This window comes from Notolabrus celidotus, chromosome 16, assembly GCF_009762535.1.
Source record: "Notolabrus celidotus isolate fNotCel1 chromosome 16, fNotCel1.pri, whole genome shotgun sequence".
In the NCBI taxonomy this organism is placed as follows: domain Eukaryota; kingdom Metazoa; phylum Chordata; class Actinopteri; order Labriformes; family Labridae; genus Notolabrus; species Notolabrus celidotus.
The window spans coordinates 17314168-17328970 of record NC_048287.1 but is presented as its reverse complement, the minus strand read 5'-3'; the positions used below and the strand labels follow the sequence as shown (position 1 = coordinate 17328970).

Below are 14803 nucleotides of genomic sequence, written 5' to 3'. Positions count from 1 at the left end.
ATTGCCCATGTCAGGACGATGATTTAGCACCAGGCCCTGCCAGTCCTTCGTCACTTGGGCACTGCAATCTTTCTCTGTCAGTCGCCAGGGGGAAGGACTGAGATTCTGTGTTTCCAATAACGCTAAACGCATCGCCAACAGCCCATGGACCAATAGCTCATGAATATGAATATACATATAAATAGACAAGTTGAGGAGGCGGATGGATGTTGGCCTGTCACGTTTGCCTTGCCTAACATCTCCACTGAGGGGAAGTTGTATCCTCGATCCCTGCAAAGTCACACCAAGCCTTTTCCTCTCCTTCTCTTCTGCCCTAAATTCACAACATAAACCAGTTATGACCTCAAATTATATCACTATCATTAGCATTAGTTTGACATCTTCATATCCAACAGATATGATTATAGTTGGGGGGAAAACAGTCAGAAAAAATGACAGGAGGTTGGTGGAGGAGAAAGAGCACTTACACCAAACTGTATTCATGATGAGTTAGTTTAAATCAAAAACACACCCAAAGAGCTGTGTACTTTCGGAGAGTCTTTGCATCTGAGTTTAACCAATCTAAGACCATTATAAATCTACAAGAAGACTAAATTTGAGATATTTATTTTGTGGCTGAAAAGGGTAGTTGTGCGTCATTAAAGCTTAGATCCTGTTTTTCCCAAACATACTTTTTGGGTCATAATGACGTACTTACTTTGTCTTTCAAATATGTTAAGATGTGAGTGATTATTCTGTCATGACTTTTCTTTTCTTATTTCCTTTGAACATGAGCATGAAGCAGTAGATCCATCTTAAACAAAAGAAGGTTAAATTGAGCAATAAAAAAGTAACAGAAGTCAGATTTGAGCTTTAGCTACACTATGTGCCTCTTGTTGATTGAAATCATACTCTACAATATGTGAATCTCAGAACTCGCTGTATATTCTGTTGCTAAAGGGAACCACCACAAGCGACAGCAACAGTTGCATTGCAATTTCCAGTTTAAAAAAAAATCTTACATGCAGCTTTAGACCATATGCACAAAGGAGCCATTTTCTGGTGATGTCATGTTCTTTGTGGGCTCTTTGAAGTTTCAGCAGCTAGCAGTGGGGTCTGTGACAATCATGATATGTATAAAACATGGGTGTTGTCTCAGTGACGTCTCCCATTGGTTTCTGGAAACAGTTTTTTTAACCAGGCTGTTAAAATGTTTAATTCTGCTGTAAAGATGGGCTTTATTGAATGGGTGTGCATGTGGCTCCCAGTGCTTATGCAGCTAGCTTCAAGTGGACACTGGTGGAACTGCAGCTTTAAGCACTTTAGCCTAAGTGCCGTGCAGCTCTGTAGCTTTTTCTGGTACATTCTGTTTTTGATAGGTAGAGTTAGCTACTGGAACAGTTGTCCACCTCAGCCTATAGTTGTAGTGAGAGTTGCAATGTATGGACCCACTGCAGGGGAAATTTTCAGTTTTCGCTGAAATGTTCTACTTCTGTAGTTTCCTAGTGCTCTCATAATTACACCAAGTCAGTTTGCCTTCTTCTTTTCGCTGTCGATCAATTACATTTTGTTGGGGTATCAGTGCCACCTTTGTTGTGCATCAAACTTCTTGTATTGTCATTACTTCTGAGAATGAAACCACATACCAATTTACCATTTTTCTTCCTGGATCTCCTGAATATTTGTGTAAAATTTGTGATCCAAACTTTTTGTAAACCTGGCAACTAACTTGTTACCAAGACAGTATCTGTTGAGATGTGGGTTAAATGCCGGTTTTATATAATGAAACATGTCCAAGCGCATTCTTCAAAGCTACTACAGCATTTAAACCAACTTTTTTCATGCAATAAAATCTAACTCCATCACTTTTCTGAAAAATCAAAATTCATCTTAACAAAAGTTAATTGAATGAACCTATTATGAGGGGTGGACTTATTCTAAAATCGTAAACTTAATACATTGCAACTTGCAGAAAAATACCCAACAACACTTAAGGCCAGCTGTAATCTCTATTAAAGTCCTTTCCTGAATTGGAGTCTTACCAGAACTCAATCCTTTCATAATAAAAGAGGAACTTTATTGTGGAAAGTATCTCCAGTAGCACCATTTGAAGCTCTTGGTTTGGAGCATCCTTCCAGTGAAACACATATTGCTCTTGTCATACCTGTCCAGCACACAATGCAAAGGAGCATGTTGTTTGTCTTGACACACACCAAATTCAGCTCTCTGACTTCCTGCTTTAACTCCCACACTGTCACTACCCGGCTCGCTCCTGGACCGCCGTGGGAGTATTAACGCGTGACATCTACAACGGCCTCAACACAACACGCCGAGATTGAGTTCCTCACGCTGCAAATACAAGTCTCTTCTTACCTTCACTCTGAGTTAAACCAACCCCACGGCGGCTGGGAAAGAGATGTGACAAAACCAGGGGGAAGGGAAGTGGAAAATAAGGCTGAGCCAAACGCAGAGCTGCCACTCAGCAACGGGGGTTTTGACAATCATAGGCTGTCATCACTTTCTGATCAGACCTGTCACGGAGAAACACGGCGACAAGACAGCACCACAGGAAGATGCCCCCCTTCTAACTGTGCACACACACACACTCACTCACACACACACGCTCAGAGTTATTGATGTACACACACATCACACCAAGACGTGCAAACACATCAAACATGTCAAGAAGTGCTACGCAGCAGTCCTAAGAATACCACAGGTTTGGTTATACAGTACACTGTGTCTCGGCCGCTTGTGCTGACAGTAATACAAGAATATCCCCCTGAAAAAAAAGATATTTATTTATATAAAGCTCAAAATGGCTTTGAAAGTTGAAAGGTATGTATATATGAAAAGTATTTTTTGACCCAAGTTGATAAGAAATTGACTTTTGTGCATGAATCCTTGAAATTCTGAGGTGGTAACCCCTTTGAAAAACAGTCTCTTGTTTTCATGCCTCTTTGAGACAAAATGTTTAATCCTGAGATCAAAAGAATGACCAAATGGCAGCAACAGTTTGAAATCAAAGTAGAGCTAAATGAGTCTGTGAGAAAAGAAAAAAAAAAGAGTCAAAAGATATTGGATTCAATCGATCCAATTATTGTTCTCTGTCCAAACAGAGGAAAACAAGGAACAGAGAAATGAATGAAACAACACCTGTCATGTCATCGAAGTCTAACTGCCAGTCAGAGGAGCCAATAAGCCATCTGTGTGAACGATGGAGAGATAAGAGAGGATCTGTGACACATCTGAATCATTTTAAGACGCAAATGGGTCACAGCCAATTATTTTGCATTTTAAAAGAGATTGGGATTGTTTGTCCAAAATTACCAAGTTGCTGTATGCCATTTTTCTTTTACTTATTTTATTTCTTTATTTTCTAGCAAAACACCAAATAGCACAGAAACAGGTGCTTAAACTGAAGGCATAAATATATAAAACAAACAAAAACAGCATGGCAACCAATATGTTTCATCATTAATATAATGTTAAACTTTTACCAATGCACAAAATGTAAAAGCTTTATAAGTTCTGTAACATTTGCCTGATTTAAGACAAATTTTTCTGTGTAAATAACCAGAGGAATCATCAAAAGGTCTGTTACAGCTAGTGTTCATCTCTTCTTATTTAATCCTCTTCATCCTCTTTGGGGCATAAGTCACAGAGAACAGACACACTGTCAGCTGTAAGAAAGAGTATATAGCTCCATATTTTCTGCACCCATTTTTTCCCCTTGAAGCTACATGTAAAGAGTCTGTCATTAAACCAGATTATCATTGAAAGTAATGATGACAACAAGAAGGTCTCAGTATGATGAAAATCTATTTGCACTGCTCTGTCTGTTCGTTATCTGTACATCTGTCACTCCAGATCATCATTAAAACACCAACTGTCGGTAGAGCTGTAGAATGACTCGGCAGCGCTGACAGACATCAGAGAGCTTTGATTGGCAGCTGTCAGCTTGGTTCAAATGATATCTGAAAAGAAACAACACTGACATGTTCTAACACATTAGTCATATCATTACAAAAAGGCTTTAGTCACCGAATGAAACACAAGAAGAGTGCAGGGTAAAGGAGGAGTGAATGCTAACTTTTATAGTTAACACTTTTAAGGAACCTTGAGAATGTAACAGATACTTACACTGCACAAAGTCAGCATTACTTGTGTTAAAACAAAGTGCAGGACAAGTTAATCTTGTTAATTCAATCAATGTATAGCCTCAAACTTGTGATAGCCTGGGAATCCAATCTGGTATAAAAAGAAAGCACTTTTTTTCCCCCTTCCAAATCTTGTTTCCCTCCTCCATCAGCCATCAAGGAAACTCCTAAACCAAAGAACACTTAACATTTAAAAAAGCACTTTCTTTAAGCATCTCTTAATTTAAGGATTTCAACAGCTGTGTTAAATACAACACAAAACTGATTGTCTGAGCTGTTTGTGTGGACAACTAAATCTGCACATGTGGAAGCCTTCATCCTTTTTTTCTTCACTCTCTTTCTCTGTTTTTTACATAATATTATTATATTTTCATTAATTTAAGCCCAGAGTGAAATGAATGAGATACAAATCATGTAACACACAAACACATGCAACGTGGTGTAATTATGGACTACAATTTTACCAACCACTTAAAGATAGTTACAAAATTGGCAATGTCAAACCTAATCAGGATCTTAGGAGACTAAGAAAGTTGTTCATAGTTTTATTCTTTGCATGCTGTATTATCATTGGACCAGACAGATGCACCTTATCCAGAATGCTGTCACTAGACCTCTCCAAAACCATGAAAATAGAATATATTTCACCAGTACTCACCTAGGCGTGTTAAAAAAAAAACCAAACATTCTAAAACCCTGATCCTTGTTTGTAAAGCACTTGTCTGGAGCCAAAATACCCATCAGATCATTGGCTCATTATGAAGCATTCTGACCCCTCGGGCCCTACGGGACAGGTTTCTTCACCCTGTGAAACAAACTTCCAGAGCGCCTTAAGTTTTCTCAGTCTGTTAGCTCTTTTAAAACAAGTCTTCAAACATCTTAACTACTGCCTTCACATGTGCTCTATCACTTATGCTCTCCTCTAATTATTTATCTTAATTGCTTCCTAGTACCCTTTATATATTTCATGGCCTGTTAATAACTCTGTAAAGCACTTTACATTCATTAATGTATGAATGATGCTTTTATAACTCAACTTGCCTTGCCAATCAAAAATTTTAATAAAAACATAAACACATAATGTGGAATACATTCAGCAGAGTGCAGAAAATCTGTTTTGACCTGTATCTCGAAACACATTGCTAGTTCAAGAATCAAATAAACAGATACAGTGTTTTATTAGCTTCCTTTTTAACCAGAAGGCTCCCATGGTGTTAAAAGGTAAGGTGTTGCATAGGTGTGGCATGTGGATAAAGGTCATCTCTTATATTCTTTTTTCTTAATGTTTCTGAAGGGGAGTAATTAACTTAGACTATTTAAATTGTGGATTTTAGCTAATAGCTACATAAATAGACAGCCAAGCTTCAGCTAGATGGTAAAAGTGAGAGAAAATGAAAGCTTCAATTTTGAGACAAGCAGGATGTTAGTGTTTTAAGTTTCCCCAAACACATTTTTTCTTGGTAAACATTCAATAGATCCAATACATTTTTTAAATTAATTGAATCTTCAATGTTTCAGAGTGATATGATATTAAAACTGACTTCTTACTCTATACAGAGGTGGTAAAGAAAAAAAAATCTTCCTTCCATCTTCACATACTTTGAAACATATTTTACCTACATGCCACCAGCCTTCTCCAGCCTGAAGCACCACATTGTGATTTGAATCACACTTATTATATACAACCCCCTCTCACCTCCCTCCACCACCACCACCACCCATCCCATAAAGTTTGTCCTGCAGCATAATTACAACAAGAGAAACCAGGAAACAAGACGGGATGGTTCAGAGCTGTGGCAGGCGAGGTCCCTGTCACCCTCTGAAGCCACCAGCAGAGAATAAACAACAAACCAACAAGACAACAGTTTCCTGTCCTGACGCTTTTGTCTTCTCCTTGTTTTTGTTCCTTACTCTAACAAACAAACTAAGCTCCTGCAACCTTGTGACTGACAGTTGGCCCTCACTGTGTTTTTTCCCCCCTCCTACTCAGAGATCACTCAGTCTTGTGTAACTTCCCACAGTGTGATGACCCCTCTTCAGTTGTGCACGGTAACTTAAAAAGTGTTCATTTTGCTGCCCTTGGTGTCATAGTGTTTACAGATATTAAGCGATTGTTACACTAGGGTTAATTAAAAAAAGGTGCATTTCAAAAGCACTAAATGAATATGTTAATAGAGTGTGTCTGCAGCTCATTTTTTCAAAGCAGTGATAACAATGTGGCTCTAAGCTCTTCCCTTAACTATAATTTTCTTCATCCACCGTGACAAACAAACAGAAACGATAATCCTATTATTCTTTTAATGGCACACTTTTTGTTTTCTTGAGGCTTTCTCTGTGCAGAGATGTCTTTTTGTGTTCACCGTCACTGACAGAACTTGAAATCAATTTTCAGCCACCTCTGTTTCAGTCTGTACAGATTTCCTGCTAATTCCTGCTCCTCTCTGTCTGCATTGTTATGATGTGTGTATGTCCTTGTACCGGTCAACCAAACAGAGCACAGTTTTTCTTCTCCAGGGCAGAATTTACATTAAGTAGCTTAGCATCACTCTGGGTTATTATGTGCTGCCATTTTTCATTTCGGTGGGAAAGATACGTCCATTTGTTTTTGGAAGGTTTTCCAAATGCTGACACCTGGAATATTCTGTTGTCTTTTTTTTATTATAAAGCGTTTGAATTAGTGTCTCTTTGGTGAAATGTTGTGCTCCGTTATCCACATGATGCACTCTGCTTTATTAACCTCAAACATAACAAGGATGCGTTGTGTACTTGTGGCTGACAAGAAAGTCAAAGCAAATATAATTCAACTGCCTCCCATCAGGATAAATTAGAGGCAGAAATAAGCCATCTGTAAGAGTGGGGGAGTAATAATTTACATTTTTCAACCTGTGTGGACAGTAAATTATCTATTTATGTCAACAAAAAAAAGCTCTATATCAGAAAAGTGTAATTCATATTTCAGAAAATAGATTTTAGAATGTGTGCAAAGTATTTCTATTTACTGCATGAATACAATAAGTGGATTTAATTATTTTACTTTCAGCCATTAGAAGCAGAAAATCTGTAGTCAACCAAGTAAGGAAACAAACATATTCAGTATCACATGTATTGTGTTTTCCCACCTTTGCCTTGTAAAATATACTTCTTTAAATCAGAAAATGACAACTAGATATTCTTCATATTTCTTCAGGATAAATAGATTCATACAGAAAAAGCACTTGTTCTTTTTTTTTTCGAAGAAGTGACAATTCTATTCTATCAAATAATTGACGTGTGCTCTTCTGTAGACAAACACTACTGTATGTTTTTGTTGGTTAAGCTGACCTCTAAGAATCTCTAAATGTATAAGCATTAAAGTGGAATCAGCTCATTGGTGATTCACTCTTTCAACACTCACTTGTTTCTCTAGATTTTTTTTAAATTTATTTAACCAGGTTGGTCCCATTGAAATTACAAATCCATTTTTGTAGGGAGACCTGCAGTTAGCAGCAAGAAACACAAAGTTACAAACAGACACACAGACAACCAAAGTACAATTCCCAAGTCACTGAAAGAGTAATTATCTAGGAGGCTGTTATGTAACCATACACCAAAAACAGCTACATCCTAAATGATCTGCTTCATTTCAAGTCTTTCATATTAGATTTTAAAACATTTAATGACACCAGCTCCTTGAGTTTCAAGTTATTATGCAATTAATTGGCTGAGGATGAAGAATACCCAAAAGCTTTTTTTTCCTAATTTTTTTCGAGCTTTTGGGACGGAAAGCATAAAAAAGTCATCACTTTTTTCGAAAGTAGTAGGAAAATATACACCAGGCAGAGAAGCACTGCCTTTGAATACAGCCTTTATTCAAGGATAAGTGTAGCCAAATAATCTGAAAGCAAATCCCAATATATGTCGGATTTTTATGAATCATTATGTTGGTTGTGAATAATCAAAGCATTTGAGTTATGACAGATTGGTTTCAAAAACTGTTTCACTTAGTCCTAAAAATAATAATCTGCTGAAGTAAACAAAATAATCTTTAGGTCCACTTCCACTTGGGTTAGCTTAGACTGTGTGATGTGGTTGAGCTCTCTGTAGAAAGCTCACATGGTGAATTAAGATTTCTATTTTGTCTTACTCCTGCTTTAAAAGTCAAGACACAATCAAAACACCATGAAATGCTTTCATAATCTGCCTGTATTTTACTTTCATTCCACCATAAGGTACTGTGTCCATCTCTCTCTCCTCCAACCAGGTTTTCACAGTCACCTCTCAGCCTGCCAAGTTCAAACAAACGACCACTCGTGTTTGCATTCAGCAGCCACAGTCACAGCTGCTTGGATGTCTGACAGGCTCCGTCTCAGAGTTCAGCCACCCCGTCCGTGCTGACAGATTCTGCTTTTAAGGACATCAGCAGTGAGTCCACGGCTTCCCACTGAGCCACTGACTGCTTTAGAGAACCCGGGTGAGTGTTTTTTCTCCTTAACTCCTTCTTTAACTTCTTAAGCATCAGATGTTAGTCCTGCTACAAAGATGTTCTCCTATTTGGATTATTTCAGTAAAGTTTTCCACCTAATGTCTCAAAACACAGCTTCACATTACTTGTACATAAAAACCTAAATACAGCTTTATTCTCTGATTTTAGGGTAACTCCTGCCGCCTGTTTCTCTCTGCCCTTGTTGTCGATCGCGAGATGAAGATATTGTTTCAGTGCTAAGAGAGAAAAAAAAGAGGAAGTAGAAAAAGAAGGAGAAGAAAGAGGTTATGGTAAATTATAAGTTACTTTGAGTACAAATGTTTATGTGTTAATCCTTAAAAAGTCTCAAAACTTCAAGTTTAGCTCAACATGTCAACTCTACAAGCTGGAAACCTTCAAGAAGCAACTTTGGCATGGCTGCCTATTTCCTGATGACAACCAATGGCACTTTCATTTCCTTACTAATACCTGAACTAAATACCTTATTCCCCTTGAACTCCAGAGGATTGTAAGTGGGAAAGCATTATGTTTTCAATCCCATGTGCCCTAATCAGAGAATAATAGTCTCAAAAATGTCTCAGCTTGAATAAACACCAACGGGTTCTTATGATGACAATGTGGGGGTTTCATTAGAAAATTCACCTTCTCCTCTAGAAATGAAGAAAAGTCAACTTGTAATTATTGTGGAAGTGTTTGTTTGAATCTCAGGCGACAGAGGTATTTAAGAGTCTGAGCCAAATCCTCGTGCAGTCTCCCTTGAACCCGACAGAAGACACCGAGACCCCTTTAATCTTGGCAGTAATGCACTGACAAGCTCTTCTAGCGCACCTTTCATTTGAAATGTTTTAATGTCTCCTCACATCCTGCTCCTGTCGTCTCCCTCTCCTTTGCTCCTTCAGTCTCCTCACCTCCTCTGCATGGAGGTGTATGCGTCGTCAAACATATTAAAAGAAGGAAAGCTTGAACTAACTTCTGAGGAACATCAGTCCAGCTTTAAGCAGAATTTTAGTGTAGCTTTGTGGAGATCATTTATTAAAGTGATGGCTTTTGTAACATGCTGAACCTGCACCTGTTATAGCATTCCCAGGGGAGGTCAAACCCCATCATTTCCAATTTACTTTGAGAGAAGACCACTTCTCCTGTAGTTTATCAGTAGTATTGTAGCTATGTATGATCATCTCTTATATCGTTGTTGCTGTATTACATCTCTTTGTGGTTGTAATTGTTTTGCTGCTTTTAGGTTTCATTATGCGGTTGTAGTTTTGTCTCTTTTTGCAACATCTAGCTTCATTTCACAGCTTTTCAGTTTGCATCGCTCTGTAGTTCTATGGTGACTTTATACCTCTTAGTGTTCTTTGTTTTCTTTTATGTGTCTCAGTGTTGATATTTTGTACATCCTTGATGTGAATCTGCATTTCTTAGACTGCGTTTTCTGTAGTACTTCAGGTTTTTCTGTGTGGTTGTTTCCCTTTAGAGTCATTTTGTGTCTCTATGGTCTATTTATGTGTGATATATCACTAAGTAGCTATTTCATATATCCATAATTGTTTTTTGTTTTTTTTTCCATTTGTAGTTTTTAAGCTCCCCTTTTGTCAATCTTTGATTATTTCATTATGTCTTTATGGTGTTTTTCATGTATCTTAGTAGTTTTCCCCAGGTATTTGTTGTTTTGTGTTCCTTTGTGGGCATTGTGGATTTTTTCATGCTCAGTATGTACGTACTTGCATACAATATGTTGCTTTTTAAGTTGTGTTTTGCAGGTGCAGCCAGGCCGAGGCCCTTACCCCTTCCTTCCCTTTATGGGCCTGATTGCAGGCCTGATAAGTAATCTATCTATAGACTAAAGTTTCTCATATCTAGATCAAGGTTTACCTTTTGTTTGATGGAACGAAGCCAAATGTTTTATAATAGTTCATTTAAGTACTCATCTATCCAGGAGGCTTATAATGTAAGGAGGTGACGATGGCTTTTGTTTGGCTGTTGAAATCGTCTGTCGTTTTATACTTTCATAAAAGACACTGCATAGTAAGAAGCTTGAAGAGGATTAACTTGTTCTATGATGAACTGCGAGCAGAAGAAAAGTTTCAAGATTTAATTCCCCTTACAGTGCGAAAACTGTAAAATGTACCAATTGCAATTACCTGTCTCTGTTTCGTCCCTCAGGCAACATAATGTAGTGATCCTTAATCCCTGCACTTTGTTAATTGGAGCTTCTTAATTGTCTGTTTTTTTTCAGACATCAGACTGATGTAAGAGGATTGAAAGGCCTCACATTCTGTACTTCTGAAACTGATTTGTCTTAATACCAAACTAGACAGCAGAAAGATTTTGAGGGCTGTTCAGCTCACGGTGTGAGAGGTTTACGGGGTTGGAACTGTCCAGCATCCCACAGTGCACCACCACAGGGAGCACGTCTTACCATATGGAGACGAGTTCAGATGTTTTAACATGAGACATGTTACTGCTGCTCTAATCCAAAGCATGGCAGTATTATTGTATTTTAAGGAGTGTATTAAGAGTATACATATCTGTATGTAGTGCTGACATTCTTAATAACTTTTTACTCTACTGGATGAGGGTTTATTTATTAAGTCATTCTGGTTAATCAATCTTCCTGTATGCACCAGCCCCTTTATTTGAAAAAAATATTACTATTTGTAATTTATAGCATGATCCTTTAACCAAGTCCAGTTTCCTTTCCAGATCAAGCTTTGAATCACGTTGACCCGAATGACTATGAACCTTCAGAAATACTACGAAAACTTTAATTATTAAAAGTTTTCATTCTCCTTTAAAGAAAGAGAAAGAAATTAAATCAATTAATTTTAACTTAAGATTAAGTGGACCTATTGCTCATGGAACTACTATCTTATTTATCAACTAATCAATCTCATATTTCTTTCCAGAAAACTTCCTTGGCATTTTTGAATTAATTGTGTTGCCACTTCCGTTGTAATTAACAGTAAAGTCCAAACTGTTTGTAGTTTCATGACACTACTTTATTTTTCCAATGAATAATGTGCTACATCTGTGAACCACATGTTTAAGCAACAAAAGTGCTCTCTATGAAACTAGGACCACCATTTCTCCCTGAGGATAACTAAAAGCTGCTAGGAGCCCGTACATTGCAAAAATGAAAAAATAGCCTTTCTGTGACTCCCCAGATATATTTGTTTCATCAAAATGATTTGGTATTGAGACATTCACCCATTCACACCACATTCATACTGAATGTAGAAAATACTGATGGCAGGGGCTGCTGTAGTATGCTACCATCAGTGTTTACTACATTCATAAATTCTCACACAGCGCTGATCTGTTGCTAGGAGCAAGTTGGGGTTTGGCATAGGTTTGAACCACTAACCTATCAATTGAGAGGCGTCCGATTCTACCACTAAGCGACAACCGCCCAAGGAGTGTTAGCCAACAGCTTTGGACATGTTGAGGCTTCTCTCCCATACAGATAAAGCATCCACAGTTTGGCTAGCTAAATGCTCGCATCATTAATATCAATTCAACAACCCTTGAAGAACTTATGGATACATAAAACCAAAGATACCCAAGCCGACTCTTTCATATAGTACAATTCACACAAACACAAAGCTCAATGGGCTTCACGTAGAAACAAAAGGCAAATCAACAAGAGCAAAAATTGGAAACAAAATTCAATTTTAGAGACAAAAAAAAAATTGTGATAGTAACAGATCAAAATTTATAGACTGTATAAAAGTTAGTAAAAAGTCAAATTAATCAAAATCAATACCAGGTTAAACTTATTTTGAAAATAATTAACAGTCTACCATAAAAGCCAGATTCAAAAGATAGATCTTACACTTCCTTTTGAAATACAAAGTGAGCTTGTCATCCACCCAGAGGAGGTGAGTTCCATTGGTACTGACTTGCGAGCAAGATATGTGGACATGACATGCACAATCATTTATTTTTCTGTCTATCATTGATCATAGAAAACGAAACAGTGCTAGTTTTGGGCCTTTATTTTGCAGGATAAAAACTGTTTCTATGAACTCCATAAAAAGCTTCCTGCTTTGAGAACCAAATTGGACATAAGTGGTATAGTCTATAAATGTATATTAAATACATAAGTGACAGCGTTTATTGACCAAGCCATAACCTCTTGGCCTCTCTGCAAACATTCATGCACGCAAATGCACGCAAATGCACACATATATACACACACACACTTACAAATGCATCATTAATGTATTTCACTTCAAAGTCTTGGCAATTTTCTGATGACATTCACACTCCTCCAGGGTCAAACAACATCTTGCTGCCTCCATATCAATTATTAAATATTTTAAGCAGCATCCCGCCTCCACCTTCGTCACCCCCCTCGAGACCGATGCCGTTATCATTTTTGTCAGAGTCACTTTCCATCTGCATTCGTCATCCCCGCACACATTTACCAGTTATCAATCGCCGTGTCAGGATGCAAAATAACTGATGTTCTTTGGGGCGGGATTGGATGGGACTATCTGGGGCTTTCAATCAATGCAGATTCTCTCTCTCTCCTGTGCCACCACTCGCTCATAAATCTCAAAGCATTGTAGGGCTGTAATGTATTTGTGGGGGGGTGGAGGGGGTGGAGGCTCTGCTGGGGTGGGGGGTCTGGGTGACAGAAGCAGTAGTTATATTATCAAACATAACACCTTAGGGCGAACACGGTATCAAGGGCTTTCAGACTGTGTAAGCTGGGCGTGGAGGCAGAGGAGGAGGCACGACTACAGCGCGCAGGACAAGAAGGGATTACTTTCTGTCGTCCATAAATCAACACTCCAGCTAAACTAATCTTTGTGGCTGTATGGCGGAGTAAATACTCAGGGTGTAAGGGTGTAATGTGAGCATGATGCATTTGGTTATGGCTGCCTGCTGTACACAGGATATGTGAGCGCCAGTTACAATTTTGTTAATGTTTACTTCCTGCCTACTAGATCCTTCTCTATCTTGTTTTATGAATGTGGTGCATCAGTATGTGGGTGTGTTGTGCACATGTGTTATCGTGCAATACTGAATAGTGATAAAAGGTAATAATTATCAGAGCCAAAAATAGGGACTTAAGCTGCTTAATGAGCACTTTTGTCAGTCATTTAACAGGGTAGGCAGATGACTGGATGATGATGATGTTAAGTAAAATAAGAGTTATTGCTAAAAAGTCAGATTTCTAAAGTTGTTGATGAAGCACAAGTTTTTGCTTTTCTTCAGATTTAAGTTAACCATCCAAATGAAATCATTTATGGAATATAAAAAAAGGTTGAAGATGATCGACATAGAGCTCCCAGACTTTTTGGAAATTGATATTGTATAGTTTTCAGTGAAGTTTTTGTTTGTGTTTTCTTTTAATCATATCTTGTTATTTTTGCATGTTCATTTATTATAACATATATTACTAATTGTCTTCAATTTGATATGTTGCTTTCTTTTATAGTTCATGACAAGATGCTTAGTTTTTACATTGCCGACAGAATACCCATTTGTGATTAGCTTGGAAAGCCAAAGGGGAAAACACAGAACTTTTAAAGGCCAGGAGATGACTTTTTGTATTAGGTGGGAAATCTTTTAGGGTGCTTTCACACCAGGACAATTTTAAGTTATTCCAAAACAGGGGGGTTTCCCGCTTTGTCCAAGGTCCAGATAAAAACAGCAATCCCGCTCTGATGCAGAACATAACAAGTGAGCCGAGATTGCCTAGAAGAGGTGGTCTTGGCTCACTTCCAATCTAACCCTGGAGGGGTTTGTTTTGTTAGAACGTCATCCACCCAGCAACCAGAACAAATAGCTGCTTGACACATCACACTCATGTAGTTTGTGAAGTGGTTAACATAGAAATAACATTACTTCCTGTTTCCATCCAGTTCAACATCAGAAGAAGAGCTGATGCTCGACAAAGCTACATCATAGTACTTGAAAACATCCACGCTGGATTAGTTCTAAATAAGTTGAACCATGGAAATTTCTTCCTACTGTCAGAGTTTCTTGGCTTTTGCACGACACTCATTAGCAGAGCGGTTAAAGTCCCTCTCATTCATGTACTTGTTGACCATTGTAAATGTGTCAATCTGTTTATTTGTTTTTTTTTTATTTTGCAATAGGTTTCCAACAATTGACAAACATGTTCATCTGCCAAAAGTCGCACCACCATCTGATTTTGTTGGTAGGTTAACTGGCTGATGTTAGCTGGCAG

At 38.0% G+C, this 14803-nt stretch overlaps 1 protein-coding gene across 2 annotated transcripts in view; it reads left to right on the top strand.

The window, feature by feature from the left end:
- Positions 1 to 9217, top strand: part of tshz1 (teashirt zinc finger homeobox 1) — a 195146-nt gene extending 185929 nt beyond the window's left edge. For both annotated transcript variants that reach the window (XR_004634325.1, XR_004634326.1), the window contains 2 exons: positions 8380 to 8589; positions 8770 to 9217. The gene's annotated coding sequence lies outside the window, so the exon portion shown is untranslated. The remainder of the gene's footprint in view (positions 1 to 8379; positions 8590 to 8769) is intronic.
- The last annotated feature ends 5586 nt before the right edge of the window (positions 9218 to 14803 follow it).